At 46.2% G+C, this 16,281-nt stretch overlaps 1 protein-coding gene across 2 annotated transcripts in view; it reads left to right on the forward strand.

Annotated features, from left to right (window-relative positions):
- LOC147693493 (olfactory receptor 51E1-like) overlaps positions 1-16,281 on the forward strand; it is a 237,600-nt gene that overhangs the window by 52,980 nt on the left and 168,339 nt on the right. The window contains exon 1 of one of the 2 annotated variants that reach the window (XM_086933737.1): positions 6,488-6,559. The exons of the other annotated variant lie outside the window; for it this stretch is intronic. The gene's annotated coding sequence lies outside the window, so the exon portion shown is untranslated. Of the gene's footprint in view, positions 1-6,487; positions 6,560-16,281 lie in introns of those variants that run through there. 2 annotated transcript variants of the gene reach the window in all.

Raw genomic sequence — 16,281 nt, forward strand, 5'->3', positions numbered from 1 at the left:
GTAGTTCCATAACCCCTAGCATTTCCATGCCTTCGGGTCAAACCATTGACAACCCCCAGGCTGATGGCTTGGAGAATGAAAGGGCTGGGTTACAGGTAAAGGGGCTCTCTGAGAAAGTGGCTCCCTCCATTAAGGCTTCTAGGAGAGATTCCACTCTTTCTTCTTATTGTAGACACTGGGCCACTTTCCAGAAATGGTGTATAACAAAGCATCGAGTCCCTCATTCAGTTCAACTGGTGAAGGTGCTGTATTTTCTGCAGGATGGTTTTGCTCTAGGGTTAAAGGTTTCCACTTTAAAGATTCAATGGGCAGCCATTAGGGCTTTCCGGACATCTTGGGGTAATTTACAAGATGCAGATGGGCTCGTCCAGAGGCTTTTTAACCCTTCGCGAGCTGATAACGAGCTCAGCTCGTCATGCAGCATGGTGGCGCTGTGCTAATGACGAGCTGACTTCGTCATGGCCTCCGCGGAATGCCCACGTGGGGATAATTCACCCGCTGTGCTGGGCGTTCCATTGAGCGGGCGTGGCCATGATGAGCTCAGCTCGTCATCAGCACAGCGCCACTGTGCTGCATGATGAGCCAAGCTTGTCATCAGCACCGCGGTGCCGCACGCGGCCACCCTCTCCCCGCGCCGCGGGGCAATTAGCCCCACAGCAATGGGGTTAAGGGGTTTCTTAACCTCAAGCCTCCGGCTCGGCCAGTATGCCCATCTTGGGATCGTTATTTAGATCTGGTGGTGTTGCAGAAGTCTCCCTTTGAACCTCTTGAGAAGTTGGATTTGAGATTGCTTACCTTGAAAACTGTCCTCATGGTTGCAATTACTTGCATTAGAGAGGAGGTTCGGGGAATTAGGTTTCTTATCAATAAAGCATCCTTTCTTTTGGGTATTCGAGGACAGGGTCATTTTATGTCCTGATCCTTCTTTTATCCCTAAAGTTAATTCAGTATTTCACAAGGGAGCAGGAGGTTATTTACCAGTGTATCATCCTAATCCTTTCTCCCTAGAAGTTACATTCATTGGATGTCACGCGTGCTATTCTTCTTTATTTGGACAGAGTTTCTGATTTCAGGATTTCTTCATCTTTGTGAATTTTGGACCTGCTAGGAAGGCTTCTAAACTTTCCACCCAGATTCTGACTTGGAGGATCAAGTCTCTGATTGCATTGGCATATAGAGAGGTTGGAAATCCATGTCCAGTTGGGGTGGAATGTAGATCCACTAGAGCCATGCTATTTCCTTTGCAGAGGCTCGGAAACATCTATGGTGGAGATTTGTAGGGCTGCAACATGGGCTACTTCTTCTACATTTGTACGGCATTACAGAGTTATGCAGGAAATTGACCTGGAGAAGGTTTTGGGGTCAAATGTGCTGTCTTCTATGAAGTAATAGGAGGATTGATCCCAGGAATAAATAAAATGAGTGGTGCATAATTAATCAGTTGTCCTGGTCCATGTTATTGCTTGCTGTATCTCATTAAGTAATTATTAGGGGGTAAAACATAACGAGGAGGTAATGCTTCAATTACTTACCGGTAATTGCATTACTCCAAGTACGTTTTCACCCTAATTAACTTCTCCCTCCATCCCTGTTGGGACCAGGCCAACTGAACTAGGTGGGGGCCTGCGTCAACTAAAACAGGAGGTTGTGTGGACGTAGGGGGGCTTTTCAACTTTTCGGTAAGGGAACTGGGTTTGTCTGTGAAGCGTGGCAGCCTCATTAGGTAATTAATTAGCTTGAAAACGTACTTGAAGTAATGCAATTACCAGTAAGTAATACAGGCATCCACCATAACTGCAGATAAAAGGACAATAGAAATTCAACTCAAAGGGTGGGAAGGGCGTGGTCCAGGGAATAGTTAGACTCAAAGATTGGGACCCACAAACATTTACGTTTCCAAACCCAGATTTGACTATTGCCCACTATGCAAACGGTTGCAAATTCCTGTTCCTCAACGGCAAGGGGAATTTAGGGGGAAATAGAGGAAGGGCTTTGTTAATGGGCATTAGGTTAAAAAAAACACTATGCCTCTCCACAGCAATATCTATTCCCTCCTCCACATTTCTAAGCAGTGTAGAATTCTGTACACAGCAAATAAACTGCTACAGGATATATCCCATGTTATTCCTAGTAGCAGGCGTACTACTGAAATGTATGTGAATTGCAAACAACTATTAAACCTGCACCTGTAGGTACGAGTATTTTTAGCAGAGCTGATTTACTTTCCTTCTTTGTGGACAGGCCCCACAAGGCCTACATATAGTTTTGGATATGGGAAAGGGTGGAGGATAAAATATCAGTGGTTCCATATTCAGCAACTACACTATTTAACAAGCATTTGCAATGCAGTAGGTCTCGCATTAGGAAAGTTTGAGCTATTGGTATTGTAAATAACACATTTTTTATTTATGTGTTGGTTTTGAAAATAGCGAAATTAATAGCTTTGTCATTTACAATGCCAATAGTTTTAACTTTCGTAAATTTGACACCTATAGCATTTGTAATGCAATATGTGTTGTATTTACGTGACTTAGATGTATTGATATTACAAATAACAATGGCTTTTAATTTTTTTAAATAATTGATACTTCAATAAAAGTTATTGTAATTTATAATGGCAATAGCTTAAACTTTTGTAAATAACTTTTCTGAAGATTATGTTCAGTGTATTTTATTGTTACGAAAATCCAAGAACAGAAGTGAAATATTAACATCTATTTGTGACATTTGTAATAAAGCTTGAAACATTGACAGAACATATTTGAACCAGTTGTTGTTGAATGGTTGCACAGATTGATGCTTGTTGTGGCGACGAGTAATGCTGTGGCGTTCAGTGATGCTGTGGTAGCACATAGTGATGTTGTGGTGCCCCTGCGTGATGCTGTGGTGGTGCTGAGTGATGCTGTTGTGATGCAATAGATAGAGTGAGTAAGATAGATAGATAGAGTGAGGGCGATAAATAGATAAAGGGAGGCCGATAGATATATAGAGGGAGGGCGATAGATAGATAGAGTGAGGGCGATAGATAGATAGAGTGAGGGCGATAGATAGATAGATAGATAGATAGATAGATAGATAGATAGATAGATAGATAGATAGATAGATAGATAGATAGATAGATAGATAGATAGATAGAGTGAGGGCGATAGATAGATAGATAGATAGATAGATAGATAGATAGATAGATAGATAGATAGATAGATAGATAGATAGATAGGGTGAGGGCGATAGATAGATAGAGTGAGGGCGATAGATAGATAGAGGGAGGGCGATAGAGAGATAGAGGGAGGGTGATAGATAGATAGATAGATAGATAGATAGATAGATAGATAGATAGATAGATAGATAGATAGATAGATAGATAGATAGATAGATAGATAGATAGATAGATAGATGTGTTTTAGGTATATATGAAATGGCAAAGGAGAAAGAGGCAGAAAATAGAGAAGGAGAGAGAAGAGAGCCAGAGGAAAGGAAAGAAAGGTGATGAGATGAAAGTGAGAAATTCGAATGAAGAAGTCAAAAGGGAGTGAAATACCAAGAGTGAGAAAGATAAAAAAAAGTAGAAAATACACAATAAACGTACCCCCCATTATCATTTGCTTGGCTGGATGATCGTGTGTTTCACACTTTCATTATCCGGTGCAGTTACCTCTCTTCTTAGCGCTCTAGAAACCCTCATTACCACATTCTAACAATAGATATAATATGCATGTCAGTGCGAGCCGTTGTGCAAGGGTTACACACTTCACAAGACAGAGACAAAACACGTTGATCTGAAGCCGGAGTCGTGTTATAGATCGGGCCCTTTCCAAAGGTTGTAGTTACCCTCTTGTTAAAAAACACGAGAGGGACACGTCGTCTCAATAACACTGCACCGCTCCGGTGAATTTATCCACACCACCAGCTAGAGATTACGTAATGAACACAATTTCATCCTCACAGAAGATGAGATTAGAGCGTGCTGTCACGATATTGTTTCTGGTCTCGGATTTGCCAACGCATCCTAATCATTCGAGTGGAAATGGTTAATAAAAATATAGTAACACAAACATATCTTCTCAGAAGAACATTACAATTCTAGCGTGGCAATGGGTCTTCGTTATAGTTATTTTGACAAAACTAAACGTAAAGTTAAAAAAAAAAATAAACGTAAACTGTCAGCGAGGAAAGTAAATACTTTGAAAAAGGGCAGACAAAAACATTTTTTGCTCAGAGGACATAAGTAACTAAAATATAAAAGTCTGAAATAACTTGAGTGCTGGTAAAGACCAGACGGAGCTTGATTACGTTTGGAAGTTAAATTACTTTTGGATGGCCGAAGTAGCTCCATCGGTTTTAAATGCCAGAAATAAAATAAATATTTTTCAAGGCCAGTGGTAACTCGTTTACTTCTGGGCGGCTCGACGAGTTAAGCAATAGATTAGGGCATTTGGTGCAACCTACAGGCCCGGGTCCGAGCTCTGCGCGGCATGTCGGCCTTTCATCCAGACGAGGGTGATAAATGACGTATCATTAAATTGGGTAATGGCAGGGACATCTCTTTGTTACAGCGGAAGAAACCACTGCCACAGGCTCAATGTGAAACGTGATACTGGTATGAAATTGTTCATGTCGGTGCGTTTTTCGTATATATGAAATGGCAAAGGATAAAGAGGCGGAAAAAGGAGAAGGAGAGAGAAGAGGGCCAGAGGAAAGGAAAGAAAGACAATGAGATGAAAGCGAGAAATTCGAGTGCCAGTGTGTTTCACATACGAAAACAAAAATATTAGCTACAACTGCAAATGAGGGCCTGAAAGTTATGTAAGGGGAGGGTGGCTGGCACTACGCAAAATGAAGAGCTAGGTTGTTTCCTCACAGTCCTCTGAAAGGCAAACCTGGCCTGCCATGTTTGCGTATGGTTCCCATCTTCAAGCAAGAGCCTACCCAGTCCGCTGTGTAGTGCGGGGAGTTAGCCGGGAGGGAGGGGGAAAGCAGGGTAAGGAGTGGACTCTAGAGAAGTGTGAAAAGCCTGCACTAATGGGCAGTGAAATGCCTGAACTGAAGGGAAGTATGAGATGATGTCACTGGATAGCAGCGATCAGAGCTGGCAGTGGGATAGGGTGAGAGCAATTACCACTAGGGTAGACTGAGAAGCATCCAGAGTGGGAAGGGGTAGGGGTAAGTGCACTTTCAGCCTGAGAGGATACGGCTGTGTGTGTAGGGGAATAATGTGATATCAGCACCATAGACTGTGGGATTTACGGACGCGGCCGGTGGAGGATTGGGAAGAAACTGCAAAGATTTGTGGTGGCAGTGCAGTACTATATTGTATGTACATAGCGCCTACCACCCATGACGGGGCATTAAAGCCACATAGTACTCTTCAGATTTAATATATACTGAGTTATTATATACTGCTAGTTTCACAACGCAAGTGTTTCAGTTAGTTGCATAGTATCTAACCTTATTAGAGTTGTTAAATCAAGTGTAACAAGCAGGAAGTGGGATAAGGGAGGGGATGGCAAATGGTGAGCACTTTCGCGGCTGCTTTGATGTTCTCAGTGGCCGCGCGGCTCACTGAGAACATCAAAGCGGCCGCGTAAGTGATCAGCAGGCGGACAAATGGTGAGCGCGCCCGGCGCACATGCACTGTCCCTGATCCGCACTTTGAGAGCACTTTTGAATGCCCGTTACTTAATATCTCGCCAAAGTATCGCTAACGCGATGGCTCAGGCGAGACCTAAAACTATGTGTTAGGTGAAACCGAACCTTACTTTGTGTATTCCAGTAATGTTGTAATGAGATGTTGATATTCCTCACCTACTCATGACAGTCTGATTTTTGTAAAGTGATTTCCAAATAATATCACTCAGACAACATTTTTCAACGCAGCACATTAAAATTTGAGATACTACTGCTAACATTAATATGTTCTCTGCACCATGCTTTGGTGCTCTTTGGAGATCAAGCAACAAGAAATACATAAATTCCATTATAATCAAATTGAGTAGGGAAAGAGAAACGCACACACAAACACATATGTGCTCAGCAGTTGGATTAACTCATCAAGCTATTTTACTGACAGTGGAAGGTGTGACTTACGTGTTACACGCAGATCACTGTAGCATAAATGCAAAATTCTCTCAATAGGAATGAAGTCTGCAACCTGGAGACAGCTATATCACTCGCCACTCTATCATTTTTACAGCCCTGCCAAGTGCCACGCATCTCGGGGCAAACTAAATCATATACCTAATTTCCCTGCATCCCCTCATGGGTGGAAATTGTCACGCAAATGTGTGGCACTTGGCAGAGCTTCAGCACAAAAGCTGATTGCACACAAGTGCCCATTGTTGACCTGCTGACAAGTTGAGGATTGGCTTCATGCGTGACTTATTTGATGTTGCTTTTAGAGGGTCGCTCTGCCCTTATTGGACTTCGCTGACGGACCTCCCCTTCCGAGCACAATGATTACTAGGCCTGCAGCAGTGACCCACGTGCACTGATTAGTAGTGCAGCCTGCGACTCACATGTGAGGGGGAACCAATTAGGGGAGACTTCTGCAGTGCCCCATCAGGTAAGCCTAAAACAATGTCTGTCGGCATAGCCACGGAGCCTGACTTCCTCGTGGCTGGGACAGCTTCCCCCCCATGAGCTGCGAGGGCGAGCAGCTGAAACCCCACTGCCAGGTATCCCGACCCGCCAACGTGCTCACCCGTGACCTATGATTGGCTCTGACCCTGGGAAGGTGAAAGGTGCTGCCCTAGTGCAATAAAAGAGCGAGGAGCACAGCTGGCAATATCCATTACAGCGGCGTGACGATACTTGATTAGGCCGTACAAAGTACATGGGAGCAACCCTCCCGAGGCCGGAGCTCAGGCCCCCCGCAACACGGGAGTTACGGGGGCTTTTGTTACACCACTGATCCATTATGGGAAGCAAGGCCATGGGAAATGGGGAGCGGCAGTTGTCTTTATTTACCTTGAGGCAACCCTTGCTTTATCTCACAGCAACACGCCTGCCTGCCTGTGATAAAGAGACGATGTTTGCAGACCGAGAGAGCACATGGAAGTAGGGGGACAGAGAGATTATTGGGGAGCAGGTGAAGGAAAACCTCTCTTGCGCAGGCTTTAAGTTGGCCGAGTCCCAAGGGGTCTGAGCACCGGCAGTTTTTTTCAGGGGGCCTCGAAACAGGTGTCTATCGGGCTCTGTTTTGAGCCCTGACACAGGCAGCCCGTTTTTTTTCCCGGACTGATGTTTGCTGTCACTGTAGTCCGGAAAAAAGAGCCATGGCTCAAAACTTTTTTTCCCGGACTGATGTTTGCTGTCACTGTAGTCCGGAAAAAAGTGCCATGGCTCAAAACAAAGCCTGATAGAGACCCGTTTCGAGACAGCACCAGGCACATGGATGTGCGCGCTCACACTGCTCACTTCTCAGTAGTAGAGAAGTTACAGCATGACATCATGCCAGGGGAGCGTTGTGGGGGAAGGGAAATCCTTTAAGAGTCATTTTCTTTCTGGATTTCCCTTCTCTTTCTGAAACTCAGGAGCAGCAACATTGTGGTAGGGTCACCAAGGATTTAATTGGAAGCTTTGTCAATATCATATACAAGTTATAGTTGCAGCTTATTTATCTTCTGCAAGTAATAACCATTGACAAAGCCAATATTACTTACTTATTGTAGGTATGATGTTACTTGTATCAAATATCTGGATGCAATGACGGAAACAGCAAAATACAAGTCGGGCGGCACACTATGCTAAGCACAGATTGTTTGCGGAAGTGATTTAAAGCCACGCCCCTAATTACACTGGCCACCACCCTTTGAGAGACCCCCCAGTTTTTTCATCCCACTTAAAGCCCTGCTTGCGCTCAAAACACTTTCATGTCTGGAATGCCGGATTCCACGTCTGGGGTACTACAGAGCTTGAAACTTCATTTACGTTGATTTACAGGTGGTGCTGCACAGACTTCTTTAGACTGTGTGTGTCTGGACCAGGGCACAAGTCCTAAATAACGAAAGTGGGGGGACGCTTGAAGACTGGAAGTAACGTCACAACAGGAAGTGACGTCACGAAAGGTAAAACATAGAAGTGGGGGGACGCTCAAAGACATGGAGTGCATGGTCGATAAAGAGAGCACCGCTCACTGGGTAGCGATTTTATAAACAACAAAAATGGAGAGCATAGGCTCGAAATAAAATACTCTAAAAATATGTCTACTTGCACAGAAATAGTATCCTGAACAGAAAAACGCTCTGCACATGGTAATCTAAATTCCTAATGAGCACCGCGGCCTTCTCATCAGAAAGAACGTGGGCAAAATCATCACAATCTCAGCCGAAAAGTTTCACGCTGATGCCGAAATTGTGTAGCATACGGATTTAGCTAATTTTGTTTACACTTAATTTCTCAGCAAGGGCATCTTTGCAGGGGGGTGGCGTCCACCCGGTAAAGTAAGTGGGGGGACGCCGTCCACCCGCGTGGTACCCTGACTCGAGCCCTGGTCTGGACTGAACCTGTGGTGGAAGTAGGAAGCCATGAGCCGCAATGCCCTGTAGCTTCAAGCTCGCCATTACTATAGCACTGCGCGCTTTCTGTCTCTGCACTAAGTTAAACAAGGACGGCCCTTGGTATAAAGCTGGATTCAGGGAGAGCTGGATCCTTAAGCAACTTACGCCATATGCCCATGCCTATATGTGCCCCTTATTCTTACAATATGAGGGCCGGTTTCAGGTGAATTTGTCTAAATGTTGTACACCTATAGTCCATAGAATGAAGTAATGCAATCTGTGAATCACAAGTTGCACACTCGGTTCACTTCAATAGTTCTAAAGTACCATATTACATTGACCTTGCTGACAGTACATTGATAATTGCAAGTCTCTGGCTTTTAATGACATTCTAGATAGAGCAAATTGCATTTCCTTTTGTCTGAGTGTGTGGGGGGCAAGCCAGCTGTGACAGATAAGGTCTGAGAGAGTGGCAAACCTATGACATTTCTGTTTAGCATCCACTTGACTTGTCTAACATACATCTTCCGACTATTTTGATTCTTTTTTCCCCAATGAGAGCCGGTCACATTATGTGATATGTTCATTTTCTTGACCATTACTTGACCAAAAAAGGTTCATAACTCCTCCGTTTACTTGCAATTAAATATATGAGGAACTGAAATGTCACATATATTTCATTCCAAACATAGAAATGTCACATGTGTAAATTCAAAACTAGGACCACACCATTTTTATGGTATTTTTTATTCGACAAGGTTGTCGCCAAATCCACCCTCTCCTTTGAGATTCCCCTGTCAGTTTTAATCAATTTGCACGCACTTCCATTTCCCACATTGGACCCACTCTCCACACACCTGCATGCATCATCCGACAATATTAAAAGATCTCCGACAAAGTGACCCTTCAGGGGACCCGTAGGGAATTGCAGTGCCGGCCCTACGAGGAGCAACGCCCGATGATGAAGCATGACACCTTTCGGGGTGTATGAGGGCAACATGAGACAAAACTTGTTCTTTCTCATCTAGAGATGAGAGCCGGCCCCCTGCCCTCCTCACACCCTATATAATGTGCGTCCCGGCCAGACGGCGCAGCGGGCTGGCGCAGCGAGCGCGCCGGATGCGCGCCGAAGCCGCGCCTAAGCCAAGCCCATCTGCGCCCGTCCGCGACCGGACACGGCCCAGGGCCATAACCCCTGGCACTGACGGTAGAATTACCTGGAGCAGGAGTGAATTAGTAGGTTTTTCTTCTTATACATGCACTCCTGGCCACCATAGCACAAGGGTCGGGGAGAAGGTAGGGTGTAAACACTGCCAATTCCGCTTCCGCACAGTGCTAGCAGACTCCAGGGCTAGTTGCTCTTTGCTGTCCTGCGGCCTGATCAATGCGAGGTCGCTTAGCTGCCATAAGCATGATGTATATGACCTCCTCTTTGATAAGCATCCTGATTTGCTGTTTATCACTGAAACATGGTTGGAGGCTAACTCCGATCCCGATATTATTCAGGCCTTACCAGACGACTACCAGATGGTGCGCCTGGATAGACCTGTAGGCAGAGGAGGAGGAATTGCGATTGCCTTTAAACAGCAATGGGCCTGTAAACTTGAACCAGTCAATCTGGCAGGATGTGAGGCGGGTGTTTTCACCATAAAGATTGACGGGAGCATGACTATAAAGGGTCTGCTAGTCTATCGCCCACCAGGACCTATATCCAGATTTAAAGGCAGCCTTTTAGAGTGTGTCACAGAAACAGCGATCAGGAGGGATAAGTTTCTGCTGCTAGGAGACTTAAACACACACCTGGAAGACTTATCAGATAAAGGAGCGGTGGAGTTCCATGAAGAACTTCACACCCTACAGCTAGAGCTAAAGGGGCAGCTTCCTACACATAATCATGGGCACTTGCTAGACCCAATATTTGCTAACTTGGAGGATGTCTCAGTTGCTCCCCCAGTGCCCCTGCCCTGGACAGATCACTTCTATGTTCCATTTTCTATCTATCTGCCCAAACATAAAGCTATCGCCCCTACCCCACTCAACTATTCTCGACGCAGGTGGGCTAGATTCTCCCTGCAAGAGTTTAATAAGGCTCTTACTGCGGAAGGGCCCCCAGGAGGCAATGACGTGGCAACGGCAAATAAATTGCTCAATGACCGCATCACGGCTGCTCTGGACTGCACAGCCCCACTGGGCCGGCCAACAAAAGGTGCCCACAGACAAAGAACAGCTCCCTGGTTTAGCGAGGCGCTGCGCTGTGCCAAAAGAGACTGCAAACGTGCAGAAAGACAGTGGATAGTGGCATATGATGACCGGATGAAAGAGGCCTATCTCGCAAAGAGACGCACCTATCACAATAAGATCCGGACAGAGAAGGCCACATATTATGCTGACAGAATCCAAGAGGCAGAGAACTCTGCCAGGGAACTGTTCAGCATATATAAATCCCTGTCCACCCCAAAAACCTCCACTCAAGATGAAGATCACTCAGTAGCAGCATGCAATCGCATTGCCAACTACTTCGGGGATAAAGTGTCTAAGATTTACTCTGCTTTTCCCGATACACCACCAGCAGCGGAAGTGCCAGCATACTCTTCAAGAGATGAAGCCGATCAAAATCTGTTACTCAATTTCACCACCCCTTCATCGGTGGATTTAGTTAAAGTATGCAGATCTGTCAAATCTGGCTCTCCTCGAGATCCCGCCTCCCCAAAAAGGTTGGGAGACAGTCTGGAAACACTCGAACCCTACATTAGACACCTGCTGGATATCTCCTTCCGCTCCAGTTCCATACCAGAGGACTGGAAACAGGCTGTGGTGCTTCCCCTCTGCAAGAAGCCCAACATTAGTTGTGAGAAGTTAGACAACCTTCGCCCCATCTCCTTGTTGCCCTATTTCTCTAAGGTAGCGGAGAAGGTGGTAAATAAACAGCTAATGAAATTTGTGGAGGAAAGCAACCTTCTTCATCCTACCCAATTCGGGTTTCGGCCCCGTCACTCCACGGAGTCTGCCCTTCTCAGGGCTACCGAAACCCTTAGGCAAGGTGCTGACGAGGGACAAACGATGGCCTTAATCCTCTTAGACCTCAGCGCGGCGTTCGGCACTGTAGCACATTCCATCTTGCTACAGTGTCTAAACAAAGGCGGGGTGAGAGGGGCAGCGTTGAAATGGATTCATTCATTTCTTACAGGCCGAGGCTTCCAAGTGAGGCAAGGTGATCATTACTCGGAGCGAATCTTTCTGGATCAGGGGGTGCCGCAGGGCTCGTCCCTGAGTCCGACACTTTTTAACCTTTATGTTGCCCCGATCGCCACCTTAGTAGAGAGTCACGGCCTTCGAATGGTGTCTTATGCCGACGACACGCAGTTGGTCATCTCCCTGTCACGTGCGCACGGTCCCTCGGCGGACATTTTCAGAGCTTGCATGCAAGACCTTGCTGCCTGGATTTCCGCCAATTGCCTCAAGCTCAACGGAGGCAAGACCGAGGTGCTGGTGGTGGGGGGAGGCCAATAGGCGTGGACGTCGGCATGGTGGCCGCCTTGCTTAGGTCCAACACCCACCCCTTGCCAGAAAGCAAAGAACTTGGGCATCTGGTTTGATTCCGACCTTACCTTTGGCCCCCAGATCAATCAGGTGGTTGGATCATGCTTCGGGACTCTCAAAAGTCTTAGGAAGGTATTGAAGTTCTTACCTATCAGAGCCCGTCAAACCCTGGTACATGCACTAGTCACGTCAAAGATGGACTATGGCAATCTTCTCTACTTAGGGACCCTGGAGAAGAATCTGAGCCGCCTACAGGTTTTACAGAATGCCGCTGCCCGACTAGTGCTCAGACTACCCAGAAGAGCCGCATCCATAGCGGCCCTCCGGTCTTTGCACTGGCTCCCGATCAGAAGCAGGGTAGAATTCAAGGCACTATGTACGTGCCACCGGATTATCAATGGGAGGTCTTCTCTCCCGTTGAAAGGACTGCTGACACCCTACGAGCCGTCCCGCTCCCTGAGATCTTCCGGCTCAGGACTCCTAGTCATTCCTAAGGTGTCCAGAGCTCGGATGGGCGGAAGATCCTTTAGGCACCTTGCAGCTTCTAGATGGAATAAGCTACCCACGGCGTTGCGATTAGAACCATCAGAACCACTCTTTAGAGCCAAGCTTAAAACTGTACTATTCGCACAGTAAGTTGTTCCGCATGTGTAAGTTCCAGTAAATATCAGCTCCTCAGCGCGGGGACACGCCGCTGTGCATCACCAAGCGCTTTACAAAACCCCCGAAATAGAAATAGAAATAGAAATAGAGTGGGTCCACTACAACCTAGGCTTCTGCACCTTTTCTTCTCTCTTTTTTTCTTTCAGGCGTACAGGTGACTTTTGCACCTCGCCACAGGAACATTGTCCTCTTTGGTTTAAATGTATTATATATGGAGCGTGGACACTAGACCTTAATTAGCTCCAAGGTCCCCCCCGCCCTTCTTCTTCTTTGTTTTAAATTCAAAACTTGCCAGCTATGCGGACAAAGTAAATCTAGGGAAAACGTTTTGGAGACAGAGGCAAGTTTGCAAGACCAGTGACCCCACCAAAGTCCATGGGACTAAACATACATAAGGATGAAAAGGATTCCAAAGTGAGAGAGGGCGAGCTGAAGGGCATACAGCCAATAAAATATGTAATACTTCCTGCAGCCTGCTGAAAACACAGGAGTCCCTCCAATTGTTACTCATTTGGTATTGAATGTCACTCATAAGTACACTGAAACTATGGAAATGTCATACATAAGCATTCTGAAACCTTGCCACCTATGTGGGCTTCATTGCAAGGCAGGCCAGGGTGCTCTGGGTTGTTTCGGCTGAATCCCACCCTGTGGGTGCGGAGTCGGGGAGTTGGTGCAAAGTGTGTAAGATATGTGTTTTTTTCTGGTGGATCAAGTGTTGCTGCTGCACTTAACATTAACGCTACTTCAACCTACAAGTTCAGAAGTGACATTCGTAAAGTCTAAGTTGTTGTTACTGAACTCGACATGCCTTTACTAGCCCTGGGCAAAGCACTACGCTACGCTCACATAGTTTGCGAAGTTTGCACTGTGCCACGTGCAGTTTGCGTAGCGCGAAGTTGCACAGACATGCGTAGCGTAGTGCAGCGGTCATTTTTTGCTTGCTCACGGTCCTCAACGTCATGTTTGCGACCGCGAGCAAGCAAAATTACATCCCGGCGAGACTTTTTCCTCATTCGCGATCAGCAACATCAAGTTGCCGATCGTGAGTGTGGAAAATAAACCTCCTGGCGAAATTCTCAACGCGGGAGGTCAGGTTTCTCATTGCGAGTGGTCGCATATGTTCGCGACCGCTTGCGATGAGAAACTACCAGTCTGCGTTGAGAAATCTGCCACCCGAGTAAAAATCTACTCGAGCGGCAGAAAATTACAGCTTGCACTGTGCAAGAGGCCGTTTTCAATGATTGCACAGTGCCAGATGCTTGTCCGCACTGTGCATTCATTGAAAACGGCATCTTGCACAGTGCGAATAGGGTACTACGCAGTTCGCGTAGTGCTACGCGTAGCGCAAAGTGCACTTCGTGTAGCTACGCTCTTTAAATCTCATATGTGGCATTTTTAGGTCTCGCATAGCGATGCAGCACTTGCGCTGCCTGCCTTGGAAAGACCCATAGTCATCGGTTTGGTGGCTGAAGGGGGACAGGAATGTGCACGTTCACGGCGCCTGGACAGCCCATGTGCCCACTGACGGTGTCTCTTTCAGAGTGTGCCTGGACAGCCGAGGTGCACGCTCATGGTGTCTCTTTCAGCGCACATAGGACAGGAGATGTGCATGCGTACGGACAGGAGATGTGCACTCCGTACGCGTGCACATATCCTGTCCCCGCGTAGGGCTGGCGTATTAACACAGCGCACGCATGGCCCGCTTTCACTTTCCCTCCCTCCCTCACTCCCTCCCTCCCACCGTCGGCTTCTGAGACGAGGTTTGCATTGAACCCAGAGGATGAAAGTGAGCACCACAACCAGCAAGCAGCACACAGATGACTACCAAAGCAACGACACAGGCAGCAGAATGGACACACTCCCTTGCAGAGAGATGGCCCGTGATCCTTCCTCTTAGATCTCCCAAACTTTCCAGATCTCTCAAAGGCGGATATTAATGGCCAAAATCCAAACATACAGGTAACCCCTCTCTTTCTAATCATGGCCAGTTTGTCTTGCACCATGCTGATTTTAGAGCATAAATGAGGGATAGCACAGCAGAGCATTTGAGGATTATTTAAAAAGAACTCCACCACTACATTGAACATCTGGTCTCTTTATTCCTGCTGCTGGGAAGACTGCCTGGAGAGAACCGCCTCATTTGACTATCCTTCCATCCCCACTGCGGTGCTTGGACACTACATCTCTGCAACCTGCTGATCGGACAAGTCACTTTTGACATTCTTGACAAAAGCTACAGATGCAAAATGCAGTACTAATTGCAATAGTTCATCTTCAGGTGCCTGAGGCCAGTGATATATGCCACATTCTGAGGCACGCGCATGTCCTACATGTATTAGCCTTCTGAGCAACACATCATTTTCGAGGCAGATGGAAACAGCCGCAGGGCCTTATTGAAAGCCCAAGACACGTGTGTTGTCAGCTGTGGCCCCCGCAAGAGGCAGTAAACTAAAGCTAAAACTGACAGTGAGTAAGAGTCAGGCGGCTTGAAACGCCCGGCCACAACCGAGGGTGATATGTCACTTAGCCCCCTGCCTTGTTATAGGTGGTGGACGTCTGCCACTACCTCCTTTCCTCGGCACATCATGTGTCACGCTCAGATGGAACCGATGTTGACAATAAGTCTCACGTGAAGCCATGTTGCAGGTCGAAGCCTAATATCTCAGTTTGTAACCGATGACAATTTCTGTCTCTTTCCGGACTTTCTAAAGCTACAGGAATTCTGGTCTAAAACTTGGAACTCAGTCACTAGGGATAACATTTCACCAGCTCTATCGCAGACAAAGTTCTGGCTACTTCACATGGCATACTGGACACCAGCTCGCCTACACCTACATAAGATCAGGGAGGACTCCAATTGCTGGAATTGTGGAGAGGAAACAGGAGACCGTACACATTTGTTGTTTTACTGCAAGTGCGTACCAGCATTCTGGGATAGAATTTTTGATTTTGTCTCCAAACTATTTTCATGCTCCCTTAAGAGAGAAGCCTCTATGTTGGTATTTGGCTTCCTAAGAGCCCAATCCCTGAGTGATAATGACAGGGCCCTTCTGGATCTTCTTTTGATGGCAGTAGTTAAAGTAATCTTAAATAATTGGAAGGACACAAATAAAGCGTCATTTACATGCTGGTTGAATTGCGTCTCCAACCGTAGGGGCGCTGACACAATTGCCCTCCAACACTCACCATGGAAATCCCCCTCCCCCCTCAGATACATGTGGGATAGCCTTGATACATATTTTGAATCGCACAAACCGCTGTGAACTGAATTCCAGGGAGATAAGGAGACTTAGGGGCACTCCATAGCTGTACCTACACATGACTGCCACCTATTTCCTTCCACAGGGAACCATATGTACTCTGTCGTTGCAATAACTAAGTAGACGTTTTCCTGTAGACTTGTTAGATGTGGATTTTTATTTTGCTTTTATTATAGTTTAGATTAATGTGCATAATTTGTATATTTTAGATTAATGTACCTAATTTGTATAGTTTATTAGTGGTATTGTGTCTTACATTATATTATGTATGCTATGTGTATTCATTTTTGGAAAACAACCAATAAAAACTTCTGAACCCA

Source organism: Lissotriton vulgaris, chromosome 8 (genome assembly GCF_964263255.1).
Source record: "Lissotriton vulgaris chromosome 8, aLisVul1.2, whole genome shotgun sequence".
NCBI lineage: Eukaryota > Metazoa > Chordata > Amphibia > Caudata > Salamandridae > Lissotriton > Lissotriton vulgaris.